This window comes from Phodopus roborovskii, unplaced genomic scaffold, assembly GCF_943737965.1.
Source record: "Phodopus roborovskii unplaced genomic scaffold, PHOROB, whole genome shotgun sequence".
In the NCBI taxonomy this organism is placed as follows: domain Eukaryota; kingdom Metazoa; phylum Chordata; class Mammalia; order Rodentia; family Cricetidae; genus Phodopus; species Phodopus roborovskii.
Window position 1 is genome coordinate 3,946,106 of NW_026125554.1, and position 14,708 is coordinate 3,960,813.

Genomic DNA, 14,708 nt, shown 5'->3' on the forward strand with positions numbered 1-14,708 from the left:
ATTGGAATTGTGTGCAAAGCAGGCAGCTGTGCACAAGGCCTCTAGACCTGTTCTGTCCCTGGGAAATAACTTTGTCCCAGGCCACTTTCTTGCTGTGGTATAAAGGAACCTGGAACCTACACCTCTTCAGAACTTGGAGAGCTGCCAAGTTGTGACACTGAGTTCAGACTGTTATGTAAAAAAGGGTTGTGGGTAGTGTACTCTTACAGTAGATTCCCTTAGTCCTATATTTGTACTGCTTTAGACTGTTCCTGTCATCACTTTTGATTTTATTTATTTATTTTTTTCTTAGTACTGAATCCTAAGCCATGCCTAACATAAGGTAAACATAGGCTTTGGTGTTAGGTTACATTCCCCAAGCAAAACTCCTCACTGGATGTATGTTGTATTAAAACATAGTGTTTTTAAAATGAAGTGGGAGTATTGGATATTTCCCTCTGTGAGAGTGGGCCAACATCCCTGGTCACTGAAGAAGAGAAATTTTAATTAGTTTGTGTTTTTGCACTAAACATTTCTGCAGCAACGGGATTGGGTTTAGATTGTTGTTTGTTTTTCTCTAGGGTTCTCCCAAGTAGAGGAAACTGCATGCAGGAGTACTTAATCAGTCATTAACCATTTCCAGGATGAACTTCTTTGGAGGCAAAAAAATAGTATTTTTGTTTTGCTAGATTTTAGGGTACAGAAGACAGAAGGCTGCAAAGAAGCCATAGTCTGACCACAGGAGACAACACTGATCATTAGCACACACAGCAAGAGGCAGCAAAATTCCTGCTGTGCAGTGGGAGAAATGAGCCTAACACCCTTATAGGTGTGGCTTGGTGATGAAGTTGGATCTGCTTTCTGTACTAAGGGCCTGCTATGTAGTCTCTCCTTTTTGAAATCATTTGCCGAAAGGGAAACAGGCTTTCTGAGCAAATTTTTCTCTCTGAGCAATAATAGCTGAAAATTTCATACCTTCCTCCATCCCTCCATGTGGGGTTTAAATAGTCAACAAATTTGGCTGTGATAATCTTTTCTTCATTCCACTTTGGAATTCCTCAGGAGGGAAGTTGCTTAGCTAGAAGGATGGTCATTCAAAACATGAGTAAGGTTAGTCAAAACAGTCCCTCATATGAAGAACATCTTCAATAGTCATGTTTAGAGATCAAATTTGATACACTCCTGAATGAGATATTTGTGAATTTTACTGTTTATTTCTGTTAAGTGGACAGTGTGAATAAGGGATGGAAAAGATGGCTCAGTGCTTAAGAGAACAGATGTCTCTTTCCAAGGATGACAGCATGCACATGGTGTCTCACAATGGTTTTTCTCCAGTTATAGGGGATATAATACCAAGTTCTGGCTTCCCAGTGCACCAGTCACATGTGAGGTATAGTAATGTACATGCAAGAAAAACATCCATACTCAATGAATGAAAAAAATAAATCTTAGTGTGTGTAGGAGTGAATTTATTACTCTGGAGAATATTATGATGTTGGAAAAAATTATTTCAAAGCCCTAAAAGCAATAGCAGGCATGATGTGGTCCATCTTTATCATGACTAGGTAATGAACATTGTTGGTCTCTTTCTTAGCATTCTGTGTGATCTGGATGCTTGGGACTAGTTCCCTATTTCCTGTAGTGAATGGAGACTTTGTTCATGATGTTGGGCAACAAAAGACATTTTTCTAAAGTTCAGGGGTTGCTTTTATTTTTATTTATTTATTTTTGGTTTTTTGAGACAAGGTTTCTCTGTATTGCTTTGGAGCCTGTCCTGGAACTAGCTCTATAGACCAGGCTGGCCTCAAACTCACAAAGATCTACCTGTGTCTGCCTCCTGAGTGCTGGGACTAAAAGCATGCACCACCAACACCCAGCTCAGGGGTTGCTTTTCATACCTATGAATTCTTAGTGTAGTACTCCTGCCATAAATGAATGAGTGAATAAGCAAATAAATAAATATTCATATATACATATCTTTTATCCTGCCATAAATAAATATTCATGCATACATATATCTTTTATCCATCAAGGAACTGTATTTTCTTGTTGGTGCTTTAAATGCTCTTAGCAGAAAATGCATATCTTGGAATACCAGGTGTGAGATAGTCATGAGCTGTTGCACCACCCCTGATCTTTGTCTTTCTCTATCATGCTCCATCTTTGTTAGGGTTTTTATTGCTGAAACAATACACTATGACCAAAAAGTTGAGGAGGGAAGGGTTTATTTAGCATACACTTCCACATTGCTCTTTATCACTGAAGGAAGTCATGACAGGAATTCAAATGGGATAGGATCTTGGAGGCAGGAACTGATGCAGAGGCCATGGATGAGCACTACTTACTGGCTTTTTTTCCTTGGCTTGCTCAGTCTGCTTTCTTATATAACCCAGGCTCACTTTCTCAGGGATGGCATAACCCACCATGGACTGGGCCCTGCCCAGTTGATCACTAATGGAGAACAATGCCTTAAAGCTGAATCGCATGGAGGCATTTCCTCACCTGAGGCTCCTTCATCTCTGGTGACTCTAGCTTGTGTCAAGTTAACCCAAAAGCAGCCAATAAAACTGATCCCTTACCTTGACACTCAAACACTTCATTATTAAGCCATAACCATTCCTTTCTTATTCATCTCCATGATCTCACATAAAAGTGTCACAGTTTTAAATTCAAATTCATTAAAATTTCAGTCTTTACAATATCCAATCTTGATTGAGGCCTGCACTGGCAATAGACACAGATTGCTGCCCCCAGTCTTCTTGGTCTTCTGGCCAGCACCAGCTTGGCCCATCCTGGCCTGAATTGATCGAGGACACAGATGGCTTCCCTCAGACTTCTTGGTGTGTTGGGCACAATTAAACAGGAAACTGCCTGCCACCAAGTGCTGACTGAGTTTTCTAGGCCATGGCATTAGGGAAAAGAAAGGCAACAGCCCTGAGCCATGGTTTGAGGCTTGGCACAGGACTCAACCAACTGCCACATGTGACCCTACCTAGAGCCCCAGGGTTGGATAATGGGCACCATTGTGAGAATACAGGGTAGGGAGGTGGGGGACAGGGTAAGGTGGAATGGATCATGGGCTGGGAAGAGGTGGATCTGGAGAAGTGCTAGTGGTTGATGAATGGGCTGTCATGAATGACCTCTTGATGTCTAGGCCTTGGCTATGGTGATGTCTGGGGCTCTCAAACAGCTGAAGGGGTATGTGCTGATATCTGTGGCTCCTGTCACTGCTGGGGTCTTCAGGGTCCTGTGTCTGGGGTCCTGTTGATATCGGAGGGCCATGCTACTGCAAGGGTCACTTGGGAACATAGTGGCATACTGGCCCAGGCTGCTACTGAGGACCATATATGGGTCTGTGGCCTATGATCCAACCATGGACTGGGTCTGTGTTGATATCCCTTGCCTATGTTGGTGTCCAAGGGCTGCTCCACTGCTGGGCCCAGGTCAGTTTGGGCAGCCGGTAGTGTCAACTGGAGCCGTGAACTCATCCAGACTAGAGCTATGGCCAAGGGCCAGATCTGGGTCCATAGCCCTGCCATAGCCAAGTCTGTGTTGATGTGTACCTCCTCAGACCATCAAAGACAGTCAATGCCAGGGATCTGGGTCACCACTTGTGGTTATGTTGATGCCTGAGAGCCATGCTGCCCCCGTGGCCATGCTGATCTGAGTGGCTGTGCTGCTACCTGGGACTGTGGTGACATATGGGCCCTGGCTGCTGCCTGGGACCATGTCAGGGTCTGTGGTCCTACCACAGCCAGAGTCTACATTGATGTCTGTTGCCTACATTGCCACCAAAGACCACATAGATGGCTGGAGTCTGGGCTACATTCTGTGGCCATGAGGATATTTGAGGGCCATGTAGCCACCAGCAACATGCTGATCTGAGTGTCCTGTGCTGTCACCCAAAGACATGGTATTGCTTGGGTCAGGCCTCCTGCCAAGGGCCATGTCTGGGTCTGTGGCTGTTCAGCAGCCAGGGTCTGAATTGACAACCATGGATTCTGTTACCATGGACAGCTCTGCAGATGCCCAGAGTCTGGTTAGCTACCTGAGACCAAGTTGGTGCCTGAGAGTCATGCTGCCATGAGGGCCATATTTATCAGGGAGGTCTGTGCTGCCACTGGGCCATGATGACATCTGGGTCCGAGCTGCTGCCAAGGGCCATGTTTGGGTTCCTGGCCCTGCTACAGCTGGTGTCTGATGATGTCACCTACCCTTGTTAGCACAGGGGCTCATTGGTGCCATGCTGTGGTCAGCCAGCCCCACCCTTCACTGTCCCTAAGATGGCTGTCCCCACCCTCAATGGATACTGCAGCAGCAGATTTGGCCTTCCCCACAGGAGGCAACTGGCCCCTGCCCTCTGGAAGGATGACCCCACCCCTCACCAAAATTCTCCCACCTATCTTCCTGCCTGTATTGGCCAAACAGTGTTTTATTCGTCAACCAATAAGAAGCATATACACAGAAGGACATCCCCCAACAGCGAGTGACCTGAATCTGAAGAACTGAGAGCAGGAGAATTGGCCCTGCTCTGTTGTGTGATATTTTGCTTGTGTTCTGATCAAGCTTGCCTGGAAATCAGAGGATGGAATTAGTCACTAGTTAACCATAGAAGCTGAGCAGTGGTAGCACACCTCTTTAATCCCAGCACTCATGGCTCATGCCTTTATTTCTAGCATTTGGGAGGTCGACACAGGAAATGATAAGGTGGGGTGGAATAGAATCTCAGCTCTTTTGGGTACTGGAAGGAGATAGGTAGGAAGCAACTAGTTCTGGTATCTTGTTAATCACAGCTGATTCTTCAGCCCCAGCTAATTAGAACCATGGAATCTTAATTCAAAATAACAATTGACCCTGATAGCATCTTTAAACTTCCCTCTGAAACTTCGAAATTAAGGCATCCATCCTTTGCTCTCAATATCCTTATCTTCCAAATTCTCACAGAACATCCCACAGTGCTCTTAATAATCAATGGCTTTTCTAGGCCATAGTTCCAAAGTCCTTCCACCAGCCTCCCAAAAACATGGTCAGGTCTGTTACAGCAATACCCCACTATGCTAGTCCATTATGTCTTAGGGTTTCTACTGCTGTGATAAAACACCATGACCAAATAGCAGATTGGGGAGAAACAGGTTTATTTGGCTTACACTTCCACATTGCTATTCATCACTGAAGGAAGTCAGGATAGGAACTCAAACAGGGCAATCTTGGAGGCAGGACCTGATGCAGAGTCCATGGAGGGGTGTTATTTGCTGGTTTGCTTCTCCTGGCTTGCTCATCCTGCTTTCTTAATAGAACCCAGGACTAGCAGTCTATGGACGACACAACTCCCCAAAGGCTGTGTCCTCCCCTCTAATTATTAGTTAAGAAAATACCTTATGGCTGGATCTCATGGAGTCATTTTCTCAACTATGGTTCCTTCCTTTCTGATGACTAGCTTGTGTCAAGTTGACAAAGCCATCCAATACAAACCCTATATGTGCTTCTCATGCTTGAATTTACCCGAGGCCAGAACATACCCTGAAGTGCTGGTGTTTTTCCTTTGGGCCATGGGTTTTGAATGTACAGAACAAGCTTAAGGCACTACACAATGGAAAAAGGACATTGTGGAATTCTATGTATTCAAAAAGGGAGTCAATGCAGTGAAAATCCTAGAGAATGGTGTCTTACAATGCAATGACATCCCTAGATTGAATAGGTCAGTTTCAGAGCTCAATAATATGTTAAGGTTTTTGTTTAGATTTTGTAGAAATCGTTTGGTTTTGTTTATATTTTGCTTCTTTTCCTTTCTCCCTTCTTTTCTTCTTTTCTTTGTTTTAATTTTTCGAGACAGGTTTCCTTTAGGTATTATCGGCTGTCCCCACCCTTAACCCCTTGAACTAGTTCTCTGGAACAGGCAAGAGTCCAATTTAGTGATTATCCTGATTCTGTCTCAGGAATGTAGAACTTAAAAATGTTTGCCACCATGCCTGGCTTCTGTAATTGGTTTTGAGTATGCATCTCATCATGTAGTTTTGAATTTACAGATATTCACCTCCTTGAGAGTGGTAGCATTATAGGCTAGCACCTAAACTTTTCTAAAAGGTTTTGATATTATAGTCTGAGTTGTGTGATGAGTACAGTTAACCAATCAGGAACAATATTCCTAAAAGAAATTAACTCTCTGATGTTGAGTACAGATAGTCCCAGTGTGCTTCCTGGAGCCTTTTTAAGCTTTGCTTAGTAGAGACCCCCAAGAACCACCTTTGGGTGTCTATATATTCTGATGAGTAAAGACTATAGTAACATATTACTTATTGTTTATTAAAGCTTGCCTGAGGATTCAGAAAGCAGTCAGCCACAAACCATAGAAGCCAAACACAGACCTTTAATCCCAGCAGTCAGAAGCTAGGAGATGGTGGTACAAACCTTTAATCCTAGGACTCAGAATTAAGAGGTAGATGGATCTCTAAGTCCAAGGGCACCCAGATCTACACAATATTGAATCAGTCTAAAAGAGAATTATAGTTCATACCTTTAATCCCAATGGCTTTATTAAATCATAAACAATATATCACCAGAGTCACATTTTGTAAGTTTATATTTTTCTTTGTATTGAGTTACAAGCCAAGACTTACAATGACTTTAGGCATCATCCCTCAATTCCCAACTACTTACTCATCATGTTTGAATTTGTGTGTGTAACTGTGTGGTTGTGTGTGTGTGTTTATTCTAACTTCTTAAAAATGAGGATGAAAGATGACTGAGTTTTTGTTCTCTCTGTGAGAATGAGTCAAAATTGACAGTCATGGAGGAAGAGAATTTTCAATTAGATTTTTTTTTTTTTTTTGCATTGATCTTTCCTCAGGAGAAAAAATGGGCCTTAAGAAAAAGCTGTGTCAGCCTTGACCTTTGTGAGCCCCATGAAGGGGATCTTGGCCTTGTGGTTGAAATGTTTGATTAGTTTACTCCAGGTTGCTACTCCAAACAGAAGAGATTACATGAGGTAGTACTTAATATATTTTTTCAGAAAAAAATTATTTGAAGAAAAAAATATTAGTGTCTCCAATAGTGTTCGATTTCACAGTGAGGAGTAAAGAAAAGAGTCCAGAGTCTGATCACCATAGAGTATCACTGGTCATGAGCACATACAGCAAATGACACTGATTTTCTTCCTTTTCAATGGGACCAAGCTGCCTGGGACCCTTTATAGGCCCCTGGAAGGACATGGGAATGAAGAACTTGATGCATCTTCCCTGGCTACTTGATTTTTATGCAATCTCTTCTTAAAATTATTTGCTCAAGGAAGATGTCTGTCTCAGCAGACTTCCTGCCGGGGATGACCCATAATGGTTGAACAAGGCTGACCATATTTCCACAAGAATGCTGTGTTTACAGCTAAGGCACTCTATCAAGGCCAATGTTCACTTGTACAATATTATTCCTGGTAAATTCTTTATTATTGGAGGTTGTTATTGTGATCATCTTTTACCTCCTTGCTTGGTTTCATTTCTAAATAATTCATTTCCTGTTACTCTGAATATGATTTTTTACTGATCTTCTCTTTGACCCTAGTCTTTGTTGGAGCAGAAAAACGTTATTGTTTATTGAATGTTGATATTTTATCCTGCTATGTTACTAAAAGTATTAAATGGCTAAAAAATGGTGAATACAGTTCAGTTCCCTTATTTTAGTGTAAATTCTTGCTCAAATTGAAGTGAATATTATAAGTATACTAGGTAATTCTAGCCAATGATAAGCAAAATAATTGCATATAAGATAGAACAACTTGGAGCTTTACTTACAATTTATATGAAACAGTATACTATTATATGGAAGTGTAGTAACATCACAAGTATAAAATTGTGAGTGAGTCTTGGGCTCCTGGAATCTTTGATGGTGGCTTGAGACACTAGTAACTTTGGAGGTATGTAGCGCCATCACCTAAAAGTTTCCCCTGGTGCTGGAATGTGGAGTCTGGCCCAGCAATGCCTATACCACAAGCACTTGATGTATGCACCCTACAAGCATGCTTGAGTCCATAGTCCCCAATTGTTCTACACTGGTGAAGCTGCTTCCAGCAGCTCAAGGTTTGAGTGAGCAGACTATCAATTGACTATACTTTTTGTCTATATGCAAATGTATTAACAGATTTTAAGATTTGTACAAAATTAACTTGAGGGCTCTTACACATGCATGTTAAGTGACAAGGGCAGAATTTTGAGAAAGCACTAGAGAAACTAGCAAATCTTCCTTCCATGGAGAAGGTAAAAGCAGATAAGGTGTACTCACTGCATGGTAAGGTCAACAATAAGCATGTTTCCACACAAGGGCTCCTGCTCCCCATGCTCAGGAAGGAAGGCAGGATAGGAACTAAATGGAGCAGGAACCCGGAAGGAGGAGCTGACATATATGGCCATGGAATATGATGCTTACTGGCTTGACCTGCATGCCTTACTCTGCCTGCTTTTTTTTTTTTTTTTGGATTATCATGTACACAGTGTACTGCCTGCAAGTATGACTTCAGGCTAGAAGGGGCCACCAGATCCTGATAGATGCTTGTGAGCCACCAAGTGGTTGCTGGGAATTGAACTCAGGACCGCTGGAAGAGCAGCCAGTGCTCTCTTAACTGGTGAGCCATCTCTCCAGTCCCCCCCCTTTTTATTTAAAAAAAATATACTTTTTAAATTTTATATACCAACACCAGTTCTCAATCCCACCCCTTCTTCCACCCTCAAAGGGGTAAGGCCTTCCTTGGGACAGAACCAAGACTCTCCCCCTGTATCGAGGCTGAGCACCATTGGGAATGGGCTCCAAAAAGCCAGTCCATGTCCCTGGGTTAGGTTCTGGTGCCCCTGCCAGAGGCCCCCCAACAGATCAGGTAAGATAACTGTCACCCACATTTAGATATACAGGTTCTCCAACCATCCATATTCCATGAGCTCCCACTAGCTCAGGTCAGCTGTCTCTGGTTTTCTCCATCATGGTCTTGACACTCCACCTCTCCACCCCTGTTCAAGTGATCTCTCTTCAACTTTACAGTGCTTCCCCACAGGAACCCTACATTAATGAAAATACGAGTACCAGGCATGAGAGATATCCATTTGAGTTGTTCATGATAGTCTATGTAATCCCAAAAGTAATCTAGGCTATTACTATTTAATTTGGTCATCTCTCAGGGGTTGAAGTCTGAAATACTAGAACCATTGCATACATTGGATTCAGGACTTCAAAGGGTGGCACTGAATCTAATGGTAAAACCACTTTCATTTAGTCTTTAGAGAAAAAGTGCTTGATGATGAGGAAGGAAAGCATTCAACAGCCCCCTTCCCAACTGTGATTTCCATAGTGGTTTGAATGAGAATGGCCCGCATAGACCCGTATATTTGAATGCTTGGTTATCAGTTGGTGGAACTGTCGGAAGGTATTGGGAGTGGGAGGGCAGTGTGTGGAGAGGGGCCTAGGAGAAAGAAAAGGGGAGGAGAGGAAAGCATGTGGGACTAGGAAGAATCTTCCTAGTCAGGGGACTAATAGGGGAGTCAGGGGAGGAATAGATGAGAGACAGAGAGAGAGAGAGACTCTAGAGAAATGTCCAGAGACCTACAAGAGTGACCCCAACTAACATTTTGAGCAACAGTTGAAAGGCTACCATCAATGCCCTACCCTGATAATGAGATTAATGACTAAGTTATCCACCATCATAGAACCCTCATCTAGTGGCTGGGAATCCAGCATTGGATCGACTCAGACCTCCTGAACATGGGTCTCTGTTAGAATGCCTGGGCAGTCTAAAAGGGACCTCTCACAGTGGAACAAGGATATATTCCTAGTGCACAAAAGAACTTTGGGAGCACATTCCCCATGGAGGGATACTCCCTTAATCTAGAGACAGGAGGGAGGGCATAGTCCCTACTCCAAATGACTTGACAGATTTAGATGACCCCTCCAGGAAGGCATCACCCTACATGTGAAGTGGGGGGGGGGGGAATGGGACGGGAGGGTGGTTGGGGAGGCCATCAGAGGGTGGAAGAGAGGGAGGGAAGGACAGAGAGGGAACTGGGATAGGAAGAAAGATGTAGTCTAGTTGGAGAGGGTGTGTCCCTGAGATGGTTTAAGTTTCAACCCTTACATTGTTCCACATTAGCACTCTCTCTTTGTCTCCAATTTTCAGATCATGATGTAAGCTCTTAGCTACTGTTCAATCCCCTTCTTGTTTGCTACTGTCATGTTGTCTGCCACGATAATCAGGGGCTTAAGAAATGTTGTTATTCATAAGTTGTTTTGGTCATGCAGTCTCTTAACAGCAATAGAAAAGTACTAAGAACACTAAGAACCAAAATAGTGATCAACTTGGCAAAATATCAAAAAAAAAAAAAAAAAATACAATAGTGGCATCCATGTCTTGTTGGTAACCAGTTACTATATAATTAGAATTAAGGCCTGCCCAACAGGAGAGATATCATGCTTTGTACTAGAAACCTGACAAACCATGATAACAGAAAATGGATTTTAAAGTATCTACTTCTGCCATTTTACCAGGACAGCATAATGCCAAACTGAACCTTAAAAGTTGTTTTAATATTTATAGAAGTAGTGCCCATACATTTCTTTAAATAGAATTTAGAAAAAAGAAACTGGCAATTCTGGTAAAATATTACTGTTCATAATGTAGAAATCAACTAATGACCAACATCCCAGAACCACTGAATACATCTGCAAGACATCACCTGCTAAGGGAACACCTTCAAAAGTAAATCAAATTTTAAAAAGAAGTGCTATATTGGGCTTGAAGTTGCATTGTGTTAGAATCTGTTCTGGTGGAGCAAAGGCATAGTGTCACAACTGACAGCTCACAGGATAATCTACAATCAGGAGGCAGGGAGACTACACTAGTAGCTTTTAAAAATCTCAATCATGCCTATAGTGACTGATATTCACCACAGGCCATACCTTCTGATCATTCTCAAACAGATCCATCAATGGGAACAAGGTTTCACACTTATTTGTGTATTGGCCATTCTTACGCACGTCACAGCTACACCTGATTTCAAAGCTTCTGCCATAGTCATGGTTAAAGAAAACAAATGAAAAACCGACAAAATACAGATATTATATTGTTCATAGTGAAAATGGTTTGCATGCTATATACAGTAAAATATTGGAAATTAAAATTACATTTTTGCGGGTCTCCTAATCTGTATCTTTCAGTATAAAAATACTGTATTTGTTAGTTATGTCTCCATTCTTACATAAACATGTCATTATTTCTTTACTCATTTGTATCTCTGTTTTACTTTCTCTGTGTTCATTACAAAGTATGCATGTGCACAAGCAACATAAAGTATCTTGGTGTAATGCTTACCAAACAAGTAAAAGACCTATATAATAAGAACTTTGTGGCTCTAAAGAAAGAAATTAAAGAAGATACCAGAAAATGGAAAGATCTCCCATGCTCTTGGATAGGTAGGATAAACATAGTAAAAAATGTCAATCTTGCCAAAAGCAATCTACAGATTCAATGCAATCCCCATTAAAATCCCACCACAATTCTTCACCGACCTTGAAAGGATAATAATCCACTTTATATGGAAAAACAAAAGACCCAGGATAGCCAAAATGACCCTGTACAATAAAAGAACTTCAGGAGGAATCACCATTCCTGACTTTAAGCTCTACTACAGAGCTATAGTTCTGAAAACAGCCTGGTATTGACACAAAAATAGACAGGTAGACCAATGGAATCAAATTGAAAATCCTGATATTAACCCACACACCTATGAACACCAGATTTCCGACAAAACAGCTAAAATTACTCAATGGGGCAAGGACAGCATCTTCAACAAATGGTGCTGGCACAATTGGATGAGGTTGTGTAGAAGACTGCAGATAGACCCATGTCTGTCGCCATGCACAAAACTCAAGTCCAAATGGATCAAAGACCTCAACATCAATCCAGCCACATTGAACCACTTAGAAGAGGAAGTAGGAGGTACCCTTGAACAAATTGGTATAGGAGACTGCTTCCTGAACATAACTCCAGAGGCACAGACACTGAAAGAAACAATTAATAAATGGGACCTCTTCAAACTTAGAAGCTTCTGTAAGGCAAAGGACACAGTGGACAAGACCAAATGGCAGCCCACAGACTGGGAAAAGATTTTCACTAGTCCTATATCTGACAAAGGGCTGATCTCCAAAATATACAAAGAACTCAAGAAACTAGTCAACAAAACACCAAATAACCCTATTAAAAAATGGGGTACAGAACTGAAGAAAGAATTCTCAATAGAGGAAATCAAAAAGGCTGAAAGACACTTAAGAAAGTGTTCAACATCCTTAGCTATCAGGGAAATGCAAATCAAAACAACTTTGATATACCATCTTACTCCTGCCAGAATGGCTAAAATTAGAAACACCAATGACAATTCATGCTGGATTGGATGTGGAGAAAGGGGAACACTCCTCCACTGCTGGTGGGAGTGCAAACTCATACAGCCATTTTGGAGATCAGTATGGCGGTTCCTCAGGAAAATGGGAATTAGTTTACCACAGGACCCGGCAATCCCCCTCTTAGGCATATACCCAAAGGATTCACATCCATGCAACAAAGACATCTGTTCAACTATGTTCATAGCAGCACTATTTGTAATAGCAAGAACCTGGAAGCAACCTAGATGCACCTCAATTGAAGAATGGTTAATGAAGATGTGGCACATCTACACAATGGAATATTACTCTGCAGAAAAAAATAATGGTATCTTGAAATTTGCAGGCAAGTGGATGGCACTTGAAGAAACCATCCTGAATGAGGTAACCCAGTCACAAAAAGAGGAACACAGTATGTACTCACTCATATTTGGATTTTAGACCTAGAGCAAAAGATCACCAGCCTATAATTCACACCACCAGAGGAACTAGGATACAAGGTGTATTCTAAGAGATTCATATAAAGTCCCTTACAGAACTGGGAAGGGACAAGTCCCCCAGAGCACAGGGGAAGTAGGGGGGGGCAGCGAATGGAGAGAGAAGTAGGAGAAAACGAGGGGAGGAAAGGAAAACAAGTGCGACCAGGAAGATTGAGTCCGGTTCGGAATAGAAGACAGGAAAGACACACACGCTCGCACACACACACACACACACACACACAGAGAGAGAGAGAGAAAGAGAGAGAGAGAGAGAGAGAGAGCATAAAAGACGGAGCCAATATTGGTTTGAAGATAAAACTGAACACAAAGAAAGGTCTAGAGAACTACAAGACTGCCGCCAACTAACAATTTGAGCTTCAGTGGAAAGGCTACCATAAATGCCCTTCCTGGATAGTAAGATCAACAACTAACTTCCCATGGAGCCCTCATCTAATGCCTTTTGGGAACAGGAGCAAACACCCATACATAAACAGAGTCAAACTAGAACCCAGATGCAGATGGAGAGGACAAGACCAGGCGGCAGAAACACATACAGACAGCTTACCTGAACAAGGAGGAGCTAATGGGCCACCAGACTGATAGCTGGGAAGCCAGCATGGGACTGACCCAGGCCCCCCTGAATATGGGTCTCAGCCAGAAGGACTGAGCAGTCTAAGGGACCTCAGGCAGTGGAGCCAGGATGTATCCCTGATGCACAAAAGGACCTTGCGAACACATCCCCCATGGAGGGATAACTGCCTTAACCTAGAGACAGGAGAGAAGCCCTAGTCCCTACTTCACATGACCTGTCAGATCTACATGACCCCAACTGGATGGCATTCCCCTCCATATGGAATTGGGGTAGGGGGATGGGAGGGTGGTTAGGGTGCATGTGAAAGGGCAGAGAGGGTAAACGGGAGGGAGGGAGAGAAGGAGGGAGAGGGAACTGGGATTGACATGTAAAATAATAAATTAAATAAAAAAATTCTTCGAATCCAAAATTTAAGTTCAAGGACAAGTTACTGGGGGAAAGGATTTCTATTTTTATTTCCACAGAAAATGAAAAGCTGTGGATTCCTTCCAGAATAATGTGGTTTGATCAAGCCAGGCTACCTGAAACAGAGTACCAGGTGATCCTACTTTCAAAACAGCTAGACAAAGCAGCCTTGCAGACTACAGCCAGGATTTCTGCATCTTCTTAGAATCCCCCATGACAGTGCCCCTTACCAGCAGGAAGTAGTTTGGAAAGAATGACACCCAATTTCCCAAATATTATCTGTTTGTTTTCATTTAAATGGACTTGGTTATAAAAAAAAAAAAAAAAGAAAAAAAAAAAAGAAAAACAAAGTATGCATGTGATTTTTGGGAATTGTATCTCTATTTCCACTATGTAAGGTCCAAGGAGGTAACTGAGATAATCATGTTTTCCTGGCAAGAACCATTACTAGCGAATGAATCTCATGTTATAACCGCATTCATCTTTCATACCTCACAACAGAAGCAACTTAACCAATGCAGTGTCAGAGAGTTAATACTGGTTACAGACTGCAGTTTTCACTGTGGGATCATTTTGAGTTTGAGCATAGATTTGAAACAAAGAAATTCAGAGGCAGATTGTTTAAAAGGACAATGTTTTTTTAAAAACCGTGAATATTTCTTCAGTGGAAAACAATTTTGAATAGAATAGGAAAAGTGGCTGCTAAAGGATTTTCCATAGCTATGCAGGTAAGGCCTGCCTCTAGGGTGAATTCTTAAGAACATCATGGCAAAAGGAACTGATGAAGACTTCTGCACAATACTTAATGCATATATGCATTAGGCCTCTTTCAAGTGTAAATGCTTGCA